Source organism: Dromaius novaehollandiae, chromosome W, assembly GCF_036370855.1.
Source record: "Dromaius novaehollandiae isolate bDroNov1 chromosome W, bDroNov1.hap1, whole genome shotgun sequence".
In the NCBI taxonomy this organism is placed as follows: domain Eukaryota; kingdom Metazoa; phylum Chordata; class Aves; order Casuariiformes; family Dromaiidae; genus Dromaius; species Dromaius novaehollandiae.
This window is the reverse complement of record NC_088130.1, coordinates 34,390,729-34,405,369: the sequence shown is the minus strand read 5'-3', so window position 1 is coordinate 34,405,369 and position 14,641 is coordinate 34,390,729. Positions and strand designations below refer to the sequence as shown.

General features: G+C 38.2%; 1 long non-coding RNA gene across 5 annotated transcripts in view; it reads left to right on the top strand.

Moving 5' to 3' along the window:
* The window catches only part of LOC112980283 (uncharacterized), a 490,482-nt gene that overhangs the window by 222,898 nt on the left and 252,943 nt on the right, over positions 1-14,641 (top strand). The window lies entirely within an intron of this gene.

Sequence of the window (14,641 nt, the reverse complement as noted above, 5' to 3'; positions counted from 1 at the left end):
AGATATTTTTGACTGCCCGATGATTTGGTTATTGTGTTGAAACCCTTCACCCTACTCTCCCACATGTGCACAGCCCTCCTGAACTCTAGGGAAAGGTTTGAAAGTGCAGTGTGTGAGAGCTGACTCAGTAAGGCAAATCCAGACACAGCTCAGAACATATGAAGCGTATAAAGTATGTTGTCTGCAGAACATTCTGTAATGTTGCACTCATCAAATTCGGCAGGAATATATCCCAGAGAATAAATAAAGTGGTTCATCTTTCTTCCACTAACACTGAGAATAAACATGTATTTTGGACCAAAAATATGATGTGTTCTGTACAGCGTGGAGTGCTGCAGTACGCCAGGAAAGAGTGAGTGGCAAGTGCTCTGCTATTACCTGTTTCTCACAGCAGAGACTAACAGCAGTCTTGTAGTTCTGCTCCCACCTTCCAGCTCCTGGGCCACGTTCCTGCTCTGAAAGATGATAGTCTAGACAAGGAAGCCTTCTTTCATATTAATGCTTTTCTTCCACCCCCATAATTTTCCTCTTAGAATTTCCTGTTGTTGGTGGGAGAAAATGAGCTCTGCATGTGGTGTAGGTAAATGTGGTTATAAAATTAGCCGTGGAATGAGAAACAGCTGAGTGGCATAATTCTGGGAGGAACTGATCCCATCTCAACAGTTTTAATAAGAAATACCTCAATCTAGCGGCGGACACACATTGACAGGAATTACTGGTACCTAGCCACAGCAAGCACTCACACAAACTGGACCAGGTGATGAAATGTCTCAGAGTGCCAGAGGTCTGGGTTGACACAGCCATTTCATTTATTAAATAATTTTAGGGTTAGGGTGAATTATTTTCATGTTCTTCCCTTCCCTCCCCACGCAATTTTAGGTGGCTGTATGGTTCTAGAAAACCTCAATGCATTCTCTCAGTGTTTTTGACCACACAAAGCCCCATTTTATCTAAGGTTCTGGAGGTTATCGGACAGTGGCACACTTATAGAGAACTTCACATGAGACCCTTGAAACTTAGTGGGAAATGAATCAACTGAGAATGGAAGCCATCCGGCTTGTAAACTGGTATCCTAAATACATACAGTGTGAGCAGCAGCAGAACAAACTTCACTGTAGTGTTTGGATGCGTGGGTCTTAGCCTACTAGGGCTGCAACAAGAGAAAGTGCTGTATCTCAGATTGCCCTTCTGTGCAGAGTACAGAGCTGACAGTAACAAGTTTGCCAAGAGTGTCTTTAAAAAAAAAAAAAAGTGCACCTGTCCTGAGCATAAATTTCAGTTAACATCTTTGGGTTTCTCAGTCTGATTTCTACTCGCCGAATATTTGTTGAGTGTTGTACAAGTGGCGTAAAGCTACTGTAGCTCTGGCTTTGTCTTTCTGAGATACTTAGAAGCTGATAAGGTGTTATGCAGTTGTTATCATGGGTCTTCTCCCTCTTTTTTTTCTTTTCCTGGAGGGTCAGTTTTTCTCAGACAAATCACTAGAGTAAAATAACCAGACCACAGCAGTGGTAGACCCAGATTAATAAACTGCTACCAAGAGCGCTCTGGCTCCTTGCAGGGGGGCTGTGGAAGTGAGAGAGGAAGAGATAATAATGAGCTTCAGGCAAACATTGCCGTTTAGCACTTGTTTACCTCCTTTGTCAATATGAATTTACTTGTACTAATTCTGAGGAAACCAATGTTACTGTGCTGGAGGACTTATTAACGGGCTAGTGATTTGATTGACTATAACAACGTTAAATCTCAACAAGCAGTATTGTCAGGAAAGAAGAGCTGTATGTATCATAATTGTTAAAATTAACTTTGTCTTTATTAAAATGAAATACCCAGATCTGCAGAGATATTATCCTCAAACCATAGATAGATACAGAAGAATTAAGGGTAGTTACTTTGTGCAGGCCTCTGGCTCTTTTCTTTTTACAAAACATGATCTTCACTTTTATTTAAGGGCAGAACTTAAAATCATTTTTTCCAGTCATTACAGAGGCTGAAGTGGATTTGTTTAAAAGGGCCTAAATCTCCCATCCTTATGGGTGTAGAAACTGAATATTAATGTCTAGTTTTGAAACTTTTTTTCCCTTCACCTGGCTAACTGAGCTCACAGAGGTGGCTGAAGAGATTTAACAGTATTCTGAAGTTTCACAGCTGTGTACAGCTTTAAAGCTTCAACAGCTTTAGCCCTTTGGCTATTGCAGAGCACACAGTTGCAACTGGGTGAGTTAGGGCCATTTTCCAAGTTCTGTGTCAATGCACATATTTGAAAGTGGAGATTTAAGAGCTTATATTTTGCAATTTTGCTAAGTTTGAACATTGACGAGCCTCACAGGTGGATGAAATCAAATTTCCCCCACACCCTCAAACATTCCCCTTCAACCAAACTTTTTCTTTCTTTTAAAAGGTCCGTAGGTTTTTCCAAAAGGGGTCTGTAGGTTTTCGCATAGAAGAAATAACACAAGTGTATTTCCTTTAAATGCTCATGAAATGTTCCTGAAAAATGTTGTTTGCAAATTCCACAGAACTGTGAAACTATATATTTTTTCTTCTAATATGCACCTTTTTTTGCAAACTACTGGCATTTACCTTTTTTTTTTTTTTTTTGCCAACTACCTCATCATTTAACTGTTACATTGCCTCAAATAAAGTATTATGACAGAGGATTCAAAAAGATCTCTCATTCTCTGCTTATGAACATGTTTACAAAAGCCTTCCTAAAAGAAACAGGGATGCTAGCTTGGGAAGTTCAGAATTTCAGGTGCTAAAGGGGCTTGGGCAATCAAACACTAGCAGGGTGAGCAAGGGTGTCGGCTTGGAAAATCAGCTACCCCAGCATTAGCGATTGCACAAAGAGCCCAGATACCCCTGTTGATGTCAAGCTAAAGAGAGGGTAGCTTACCCTCTAAGGGGTAAAGATGTTCCCAAGAGGGAACACAATTTGCCCTATAAATAAAACAAGTAATTAAAAATTGGGAAGGCTGAGTTTCTTTGTGATGGTTTTCTGAAAACTGAGGCAAGTTAGCCTTAGTCAGACTCAAATCAGATTTTTTTTTTCTTACCAAAGGTGAAAGGTTTAATTCTGAATTATTTCAATAAAACATTAAATGGCATTTCTCTGTCACTATATATACCCTCATAGGTGTGACCATTTTCTTGAGTGGATGAGGCTCACTAGACCAATACTTCTCAATCTTTTTAAATCAATGAAATATCTGCTCTTTTTTGAAAAAGGTGCAAAGCATTAAAAAAAAAGAATCTGCAGTGTTATCATAATGGTTTTCATGAACAGCGTTATCAACGTTGCATTTGCTCCTGTGCTAGTTTCATTTCTTTGCCTTTATTTTCTTGACTGCATGGGAATACGTGCATGTATTTCTCTGCAATCTGATTATCTATTTTCTAGTACCTTACAGATCTTCACTTCTGGTTTCTCTCCTGATTTGTATGGTATACTTTGGGTGTCACATAACTGAAAAAAAAAGTTTAAAATTAGGTATCTGAAGAGCAGTATTATGTGTGAGAGAGTCAGTGTAACCTTTCCACTCTCCTGCAAATAGTCAAGGCCAACTACTGGGTCCAGTTTGGGGCAGTGTACCTCTAGAAAGATGGGAAAAAAAACAAGGAAAGAATCCAGAAGAAAATAGTAAGAATTATCAGAGGTCTGGAAAACATGACCTAGGGGGGAAGGCTGAAAGAATTAGACTTGGGGTAGACCATTTTCCAAGAAGCAACCATTTCCAAGGTCTGCTGAGGATAGGAGAAGTAACTGAGATGCTAGGAAAAAGCTTTCTAGCTGTAAGGGCAGGTAAGCACTGAGACACATTGCTTAGGAAGCTGTGAAACAGCTCCAACATTGGAGATGAGCACCTCTGAGAAAGGCTATAGTTATAGCTGGTTCTTAACGAGGAGCAAGAGAATGAACTAGGCAGCCTCCTTGATAGGCTTTCCAGACAGAATTTTGTAGGTTGCTATAGCAGAGGGATATGTGGAGGATATTGTCCAGACAGGGAGAGTAGGTTTCTCAGATTCCCTTTAGACAATGGAAGGATGGTGCTTAATGAATAACTGGCTCAGAAGGAGGCATCTTAGGATATTTTAGCAAATTGAAATATAAAACATTATCTAGCAGGATGTCAGGTTATTTAACTTCTGTTGACAATATCTGAATTATACATTTCCACGTGTCTAATTTTTTGTTTAATGCATTTCCTTACTGGAAAAGAATTTGGGAATTTCCAATCTTCATTCTAGTTGGAGGTGTAAATGAAAATGTAGAAATGGTTGCATTTCCAATGGAGTGGAATTTCACATAGGTTTTTTTCAAAATGATTCTGATTCTTGTGTGGGGATGGTGGTTGTGGTGTTTTTTATTTCCTATATTTGTTCAGTTTGCCTAGAGATATCTTATTTGCTGATCAGTTTTATACTTTTCCTGTTAATGGTTGGGTATGCGAGATCTTACTCAACTGACAGTTTTTTCAGTGCAGTAATGTCACGCATCTGGAAGACAAATGTAGAGTCCAACGTGATTCACTTAGCTTATGGAGAAAGATTTTGAATGAAGACAGGCATATTGAAGTCTTTAATGATACAAATCATCCAAATGTAATTCTAACACAGTCTAGAAATAGAAGATGAGACTAGGGAACATTCCAAAGTTGGAATAAAGATAAAAGGCTCAAAATAGACCAGCATGGTATTAATGGACTTTTCACTGATTAGTTATGGCAAGATGGTGTTCACATGTGACTTATTTTTTTATATGAGTACAATTTATTTTTCTGGGAAGAAATGCAGTGCTTGACAAGAACTATTAATAGATGGCTGTGTTCTTACTCCAGGTAAGAATACATGGACAAATAATGCCATGCGGCAAGACAGTTGTCATATATATAGTGTAGACTTGAGGGGACTCTTCAGACTGCTGAATGATTAAGTTTCAAATATAGTTTCTGTCTATCACAATGGGTAAAATAAATTTTCTTCAGTGGATGAAAGCATGATCACCTTGTGGAGGATCGCCATTTTTGTGAAGGATTTCCAGTTTTGTAGGATACTTTATCCTCCCTTGCCACTCTGCTTTATGACCAAAGCAGACCAAGAAACTTCCCCTCTACTGCACAATGAAAATGATAACATTCACATGTGTGAAAAGCTGGAACTTATAAAGAGCACCAAAGCAATTTAAATGAAGTCTGTCATTATTCCTGGGCCTGATTGTACCACTCATACTAACACCAAGAAGACCAGAACCAGACCAGTGCTGTGAAGCAGGAAACAGCACAGCACTTTCATTAATACTGGCAACAAGGGGGTAGCATGTCAAATGTTTTCTGAAAAGATATGATTGAAGATCTGTATTTCTGCAGAATCTAACTTTAGGAAGAACATTGTAATTAAAGTTGGCTGAAAATAGATTATTTCCATGGAAAATCTCCTAAAACCTTCTAAGGAAGAGATCTGCAGGAATTTTCAGAAATCTTTGCTCAAGATGAGAGCTGAAGTCCAGCTAGAGAAGACAGAAGATAAAAACAAATTAGGATCTGGGAAACTGAATTTCATCTTTCAGAAAGTTCCATAAAAGCACTATAATAGGTGTTGGCCAAAATATTCCACTGTTCATATTTGTTTTTTGATGAAAATGATAATTTTCCCTAAAGGATAGAAACTATTCCTGAAAATATTAGGAGCTTAGTTGGAACTAGTATCATTAATTAAAAAAAAAAAAAAAAACCCTGTGCAGCTGTGGCTGGAACCAGTTACTATACATAGAAGAAATAAAAGGTTTAACTATTTTTGTACATTGATTTGAAACTAGTTAGCAACAGAATTCTTATTGGGCTGCTGTTTGGTTTAATTTGATAGAAGCGTTACCTATATAAGAAATTCGTACTTTAATTAGTCTTGTTCATCTGATGGAATTTTGAGAACTGTGTAATTGCACATAAAACTTGAAACAGAAATGAAAACATTGAAAATAATTGATTTTAAAGACAGCCATTGCCAGTACTTCTCTGTAGCTAGCATTTTTCTGCAACTGGTTATTCACCAATATGCTGAGATAAAGCTACACTTTCAGTGTTTCTATTCAGTGTAGTTTTCAAACACTTCTAGTGTTTGGAAAAGAGCACAGACTGGAATTAAAGTATTTTGGACAGTAATCAGAAAATAGAAAAATTTTCAGGCTAAGTAAAGATTAAACAGGTAGGTTTATTTTGTTGTACTGATTTGCAGCTGATCCATGTTAAGCAGCGTGTTAGAGTTTAAGAGCTTAAAAGGGCTCGTGCCCCCCAAAATGCCCTAAAGGACCCAGAAACCTGTTTTTGATGACCTCCTTAATGACATGTTTTGGTTTTTGTAATTTTTTTCTTGTTACGAGAAAAAGAATGGAAAATACACAGAAATGAAGGAGTTAAGAGCTTTGGCTCTAAATTAAACACTGAAATTTGCAAACAAAAATGACAAGTGCAAGCGAGCAGCTCCCATATGGCCTCGCTTGCTCCCTCCCTCTACCAGAGCAGTAATTACCTCCCATTGTAAGCAAATAAAATTCATTAATAAAAACCTGCAGATTCCAGTTCTAACAACTGTGTGCCAGATGTGCGCAGCTGTATGTCTGAAACTGCGAATCCATTTTGGGAGACAAAAGGCAAATGAATTTTGTTTTTAAGCAAATTCAGTCTTAAGCAGTCACGTCTGTCCTGCTACACAATTAATTAACTCCTGGGCCTGCAGTGGATGTGAATGGCACAGGAGTAACGTGCTGCCTTCTTCACAGGCATGAGTGCCATTGAAATAGGGATTTCTCTTACAGATTTTTTTGGTTTGGTGAATCTTTGGTGTTTTGGTGTTCCTGTAATTTCTATGATAAGAATGGACTTACAATACTTTTCAGTAATAGGCACTTCCCATCCTTAACTAGATGTGACATTTTATCTCTAAGAGTATTAGACTTACATATATGGCACTCATTTTACAAAGTGCCTGCATTAGCATCAGTGACTGGGTATAACATGAAGTAAAATTATCCAGTTCAATATAAACTGTGTTGTCTTTTCCGGACTAAAAAGTTTCAGAGCTCTGAATAAACCTCTGTCTTTCTCAAACTCTCATTTTTTTTCTCTCTTTTGAAAAAGATCAGAGAGGGTGTCTGAGCTTGGTGGGGGGGATGGGTAAAAAAATAAAGCTCTTCTATGGACTCTGAGAGAAGTAGCAGCTGTAGTAAGAAAAAGAAAATTGGCAACACAGACTGATTTTCAAGATTACTTTGGTGTACCTTCCTAGAAGCAGCTGTTGCAAGACTGGGGTTACTAAAGATGGAAATAAGTGCATACTGACAGCTACGATGCTAAGAAAGAAGAAGAATATCAACAACTGTGAATTGTTGTGAGGAGTAATTTGTAGCTAATGAGTTGAGACTTGCATAGAGCAATCTCAGTGGATGTGTCCCCTGCCCTTTGATGGATCCAACGAGACAAGAACCTGGCTGTTCTTACTAAGAATCTCTTTTTATTTCTAATACTTTTAGTCTCTAATGAAAAGTAGCCTTATCTATAGACTGCAAATGTGAAGGGGATGGAATTTTCATTAATTTCAACTTCTCTAGTAGGCAAAGAAATAGAAAGGTATATCTGTGATTGGAGGTGGTTTGGTGCTGCATGGTATATTTGCATACATTCATTCGAATAAAACCTGTGTGCTCATGGAGATTATATTTGAATTGGCTTTTATGCAGTTTCCTCTGATGTTTTTGGTTGCAGGAATGTTCACAGAAAGAGTATATATGACAAATACCCAAAGTTGGCTTTTATACAGGTGTGCAAGGCAAATTTGTCAGGAATACCTGGGCAAGTCTATGTGCATGGGAATCTGTTTCGTGACTAAATTCATTAGGCTATCTGCTGTTTATAAATGTTGTCGTTACCCAGTCAGAGAGTGGGTAAAATCAGAGTTCACCAATCACACAGTGAAACAGTAACTTATGAACTGTAGCTCCTCAAAAAATACTGATATTACTTGATAAATGTGAAAGAAGAGTTAAAAAAGAAAAAGTTGAAAATGAGATTTTCTAAAAATCCAATCTCATTTATAGACTGTTCATGGCCCGTGAAGAAGCTCTACTTGCGTGGAATAGAGTTTACCCATCTTTATGTGTATCACATGCACTTCTTTTTTTTCATCAAGTGCACTCCAGTGGCTGAATCCAACTTCTTAGCTGGTATTTTTGATACCGAGGCAGCATCATTTTGCAAGCCAAGGGCTGACTCCTCTCTAAGATTCCTTCAACTCTGAACAAATACCATTTTTCTCTTGATATAAAATATAATATATTTGTATTTATTATTTGTACTTAACAATCACAAAATTATTTTTAGTTCAAACACTGGTACACTTAGCTGGGAAAACAGATGAAAAAATAAATTTTTACTTTGGAAGTGTGGCCAAAATACCTCGGGAAAATTGCTATTCATCTTCCTCAAGTCTTTTCTTCCTCTTTAGGCTGAGCTCCCTGGTTGACTTCCATCTGCTGATCCAATCTCTCCTCTTGTTTGGGGGAAGCAGTTACACTGGGGGAAGTTTTAATCAGGATGAAAAGTGTATCTGGGTATGGCATGGACAGGTAGGGAAAATCCAGCTCCTAAGAAAAAATATAGCATCATTTCCATTCTGAAATATTTTGAGGTTTGAGTATTTGGTACTTGAGAAGAAAATTGAAATGATCCGATGTAGTCAACAGTTTTCATTGATAAAAGTCAGTTAGTAAAAACGAGTCCTAGTTTTTTTTCAGAAAAAAGCTTAGAGAGATTTACCAACCCTAACTAACTAACTAAATAATAATAAGTTAAATAGAGCAAATGGAAAGCCTTTATTACTTACAGCATTGTGAATCATGGTGTGTCCATAAATACGTATTTATAACAAGCAGATAACTGTGGCCACTTTATAATGTGTGCACTTCAGCTTCTGTGCAAATTAGATCAGAAGCTGGTATCCAGCAGAAGGAAATCAGATATTTGGTTGCCTTTTACAAAAGTCACTTATCCTGGGAGTGTTTCTGCTTGTGCCATCCACACTGCTGGGATGCATTAGCATGGCCAGTTGGAAACCAAAGGGAAGGTGACAGCTCCTGCCAAGTCTGGGAGGACTCTTGGTAAATCAGGGTCCCTGACTCCAGCTACCTTTGCTGTGCACTGTCAGAAAGAGAATACCGATGGGAACGTTCATGGGGGGAAATATTACATATATTGAATGTTGCATCCTTTCTTCCGCTCCCTCTTCCGTCAAATGGTAGTAAGACTAGAAAACCATCTTGAAAAGCATTAAAAAAGCACAGTGAAAAAGGAAAAGATATTATGCACTGCATAATGGATGTTTGTGTTGGACTGTTCTGCTTTTAGATTGTCCAGCTTCTGACTATCATCTTTAGAACATTTCCTTCTATTTGCAGTAATAAAATTATCAGCTACCTAATGAAATATGGTTCCCACAGCTTAGTAATTGGGATCTAGACATAGTGAAAAAGAAGCTATAGCAACAGGCAGCAAATATTGCTTAAAGTAACAAGGCAGCCTTGAGTCCTGTACCAGAGATGTGGAAAGCTGGAAGGAGTGTGCAAGCACGATAGAAGGGCAGCAAGGGGGGAGGTAGCAGGTGCCAGTAGGGCATCATTAAAGTCCAGCTTTTCCCCCTTTCTCCTTTTTCCCTTGTGACTTAAAGGGCTAAAAGCTTGATCCCTTATCCTTAGGTTGGCAAAATATCCTTGGCAAAATACAGTCATTTTTTGTCTACATTTACATTAAGGCTTGACTTTGCTTTGGTAACTACTGGCTGATTTCTTACTGAAACCTTAGTTTCTTTTTTTCTCACTTTATCATAGTTACTGAGCCATGATTAACTGAGTTATGATTCGCAAAGGAATTTAAGTGTCTAAAACCTATAGATTTCAGTGTGAGTTATGTACCTAAAGAGTAATAAACACTAAAAATTGTATATTAGTGGCAGGCTGCACAATAATCAGCAGCAGTCTAGAAGGAGATTTGGTGTCATTAGCAGTTTGTGTGTGTGCTGTAGGAGATATGATTAGCCTGATTCAGTCTCCAGCAAAAGAAATGAATCTTAAATGGCAGGTATTCTACCCTTCTGCCATGAGGTTTTCTTTGGTGTAAGTACCGTTTCACATACATACAAGCAGAAAACCTAAGTCTGATAGGGGATTAGTCATCTTCCTTTAGTGGCCTCCTTCTGGCTACTTTGCTGCCTGTTTTCCAGTATGTGGAAGCTGCATTGCTGTTTTGAAAGCAGGCGGTGTGGATTGATTTCAGTACTACAGATTAGTTATGAACTATATGTATTTCATCTGATCAGAACAGTAAATGTGTTTAACATAAGTATGCTTAATAAAGGTGCAGTTTTATGAAAGTTTTGGGAAGCACCAAAATCACCAATAATAAATTTTTATTGGAACAGATAAATGTTTATGAAATAAATCTATTCAAATAAAGATATGATTGGAAGTTTAACATATGCTAAACTTACAGGTAAGGATTAAAAATTCCATCTTGTAAAGCTTATTTGACGAGGAAGTTTGTGTAACTCGTGGAAGGCATACCACTGGAGCACACTGAGTTAAAAGAAACAACAAAATGATATAAAATCAGACTATAAGGAAGACTCTAGGGAAAAAAAGATGCCCTTTGAGCCTCTTGCGCCATAAGCACTGGAAAGATAACATCAACTGCTTTCCCTGTGTATGTATATTTGCTTGGCTTACTTAATAGGCATATTCATCAATGCAGCAAGATTTGTGACCCCGGGATGTGTTTTTGATTGAAAATAGATGTCTGAATAATAAAGCCGTAATTTACATTTGAGAGTTATATCTGCACTCAACAGATAAAACCCAAACGGAGGAGGGAATAAAAGTTAGTACTGCCGTGGCTCAGTAACAAAGACTGAGGCTTTCAAACTGTCCAAATATGTTTCGTAGTGCAGTAAGAAATCCAGTCAACCTAGAGAAGAATCCATCTAGCGCAACTGCTAGGGCAACTGCACACATCCTCACTTAGATGTCTTGCATGGACTCTTTTATCGCATGCTAAAAATGGTGGGGATAAGAAGCGTACTTTTATTAAAGCAGTTGAAGAGGCTGATGAGGCCACTCTGTATCCCTGCAGGATTCTGTTAAGATCTAGCTGTATTTCAGTAAAATATCTTCCCTTCAGGTAGGCAGAAGCTAATGCAAAAGAAACTCAGGTAAGTTTACCGCCTACCTGTTTTGTTGTACATTAAAGCCAGAGGCATTTCAGAGAAAGAAGATCTAATTTCTATTTTACATTTACAAATCTGAGCAGATAAACTTTAAATTGTATGATCATGATGACTTTTTTTTTGCTTTGGATCCTGCTGACTGTGCAATAGGCTACTTCCAGAACACAAAAGATTCACTTCTTTTTCAGGCATGAATTTTCTAAAATGGAGATCATAACAAATCATTTATTACTTGTGTGGCTTACTTTACATTTGACATGACAAATTATGTTTGTTGGTATAGCAGTGGGCAAAAGACTATGAACAATAAGTAGATATTTCAGATAAATAAACATAGTTCTAACCTTCCCCTCTCTCCATAAACTTTCTGTTTCCATAAGGCTTATAACAGTTGGATAATTGTAGGGCAGATTTTATTACCAAACGAGAGATTGTGTCAAGGAAGAAGGGGTGTGATTTGCAGATCTCATCTCTTATCTCTTTGCCTTGCAGCATACTACAAATTGAGGCCTATTAGCCACATGAGTACACTTATCTCTCTTGCAGCCTTCTTTGAAAAATGGCTCTTCCTATTAGCTGCTACAGAGGGGCTGGCTGCAGGCCTCGTGTCAGATGATGATTTATGAGGCACGGGAGGTGCTGTGGAGGGTGTAGCAGTGTTTCAGACAACGGACAGCAGTTTCACCCTGGTCAGAGGATGAGCTCTATGAGGCTTCTTTCTTTTTATAGAGTAGATACATTAGTCTCCAGGTAATTTGCACATGTATATCATTTCTACATAGCGGATTTGCCTACTTAACACAGATTTACCTAGAGAAAAGAAGATTAGAATATGTATAAATTCTTTGAGAGCAAAATTTAAGTCTTTGTTGTACATTTACGTGTAGCATTTATAAATGCTACAGACTTATAGCATTGTCATACTGCTAAAATTTTGCTTTCTCCTTTCATGTGCTTCTTGAAGCACTGCTTATGAAAATAATTGTTATTAATTTATCTTGTATAATATATGCAAAGGCCAGTATCCTGTTGTGCTTAATACAAGTGAATGTGTCTGTGTATCCAGCATAACCTGTCTGTAATGCCGTTTGGATAAGAATATAAGGAGCAGGAGGTAGAGGAACCGTTCAAACTCACTTGGCTATCTGCATTAGGCTGCTTTAAAACCCACATGAACCTCACCCAGTATGGGGTTAGTAATACTGGAAAATGTGGTTATGAATGTTCAGGAGAACTTAAATGATGTTTTGGTGATTCACTAACTATTAGGCATGTACATTTCTTTTTGTAGATGGTGCTTTTTAAGTGTGGTTGAGTTTCTAATGTGACCTTCTAGGAAGGTTTAGGTAATGTGGTAGGGAAAAGTGAGAAAGTGTGCATCTCTACTACCCGTGTTGTATAATGACTGTTTTGTGGGATAAACCAAAGGGATTCAGTATGAGGCTGTGAATACATCTACCTCCCCATGCACAAAAACATAATACAAAAACATGGTTTGCTAAAATGTGCTTCTGTGGTTCTGAACACTTGTCATTCAGATGGCCCTAACTTCTGTGGTTCTGAACACTTGTCATTCAGATGGCCCTAACTGCAAATCTGGTGTGCAGACTGGACACACTGCAACACTATTAGTAGGAGTTCACCAATATCTAGCTAAAAAGGAAGACGTTTCTTTCATAAATGGGTTTTTAATACATTGGAAAGACAATCTGAATTTGCTCCTTGCCTGAAAGTATCTTTTACTGCAGCAAAATTGCTTTATGGGGCTGTGACCTTTCTCAGGCTTACCTTTTGAGGACAGAAAATACTTTGAGTTTTCCTGCACATAAATCCCTAGAAAACCTTACACAGTAAAAAGCAATATGCTAAAAGCACAGTTAACTGCTGCTTCCTATCATTAAAGGCAGAGTCAGCACAAGGGCAATGTAGTCATTCCCTTCTGACATCTCATTATTTTGGCCCCCCTGCCACCTACTTAGTTTGTAATAGCTTGTCCCCTGTTCATCACTCCCACTGGGATGATCCCTGCTCAGGAATAAAAATCTGTAGGAATACAGACAAAATCATTTTATGATCCTTTTGCATTTGTCAGATTCTGAGGTTGGCAAAGGATGTATCAGCTGCCTATACCAGCTCTCTCTTGGCCTTTGCTGTAATCCAGAATATCTGGTGTATTCTCTAGCTTTCCCCCTTTCATCTCAGTCATTTCAAAGCCCAGCTTTTGGGGCACTGTTCCAATAAAAAGAAGCAGAGAAAACATTTGAATTGAAGCTGACGGCTTTTGGTGGTAATTAAACATGATGGAACTTGCCACTTTCTTTCTGCCACCTACTTTGCAAGTGTCTATGGGAAGGTGGATTTCACTCTCTGTTCCACCAGCATTAATCCAAAAGTGCTACTTTGGCGTTCATACTAGTTTGTATGGGAATAGAAAACAAGTCCTGAAATGGCCCTTCCTCATATACTTATTTGTCAAGAGAGAAGCATGCTTCCTCATGTGGTGGGTCTTCATCCTGGGGAGGTTCTGGGTTTTGAAGGAATCTGTGACTGCTGAAGTTCCTAGTGAGGCAGCTAGTTCATTGAGGCTAATGCTGGTGTACTGAAAGGAAATTTGTCTGTTCCAGATTTTGCCAATAAACATGTAATGATAATATTAAGTACAGATGAGGTATGTCCCTTTTCTTTGACCGGTCCATGACCTTTCAGAATTTAAACTGTATTTTAAATTAAAGCACTATCATAATCTGTACAACTCTGTAGAAATCAGTGACATCATTGAAAAAAGCAAAACAAAGAGGGAAATATAAAATGGTAATGGTACGTTACCAAGTAGCTTCCCTTATGGTTGATGACACTTTGTAATCTCTGCTGAAAAGGAAGTGGTGATCAGCTCTGCATCTGCAACCTCTCTCCCATTAAGAGCTTTTCACTGATAAGGCCTTTCAGTAGGTTCTCCCTTGTCAGAATCCAGGGTGGGCCTGGGAGCTACTTCTGTAATCTGTGCACGTTGTACAGCATTAGTTACTCACGTTGCAATCTTTTAAAGTTTGAGAAAACTGATCCAAAAGGTATGTTCAGTTACACTGTTGTGCCCTTTTAGTAGTTGAAAAACAGTCTTGGAAATGTCTGGGGGAAACACAGATACTGCTTTATTGAGCAATGTGCATAGCTATGCTAATCTTTACAAGAGGAAAAGAATTAAAACTCTCACAATGATGTAATATTGGTGATTTGGGAGATACAGCATGCATCATACCTTTTCTACAGGAATAAAGAAGCATTTAAGATTGATTCACTTATGTTTGGAGAGCTTGGGGTGACATTGGCGGAAGGTGCCGATTTGTAACTGTCGAGGTGGAAGAACTGAATGCCAGAC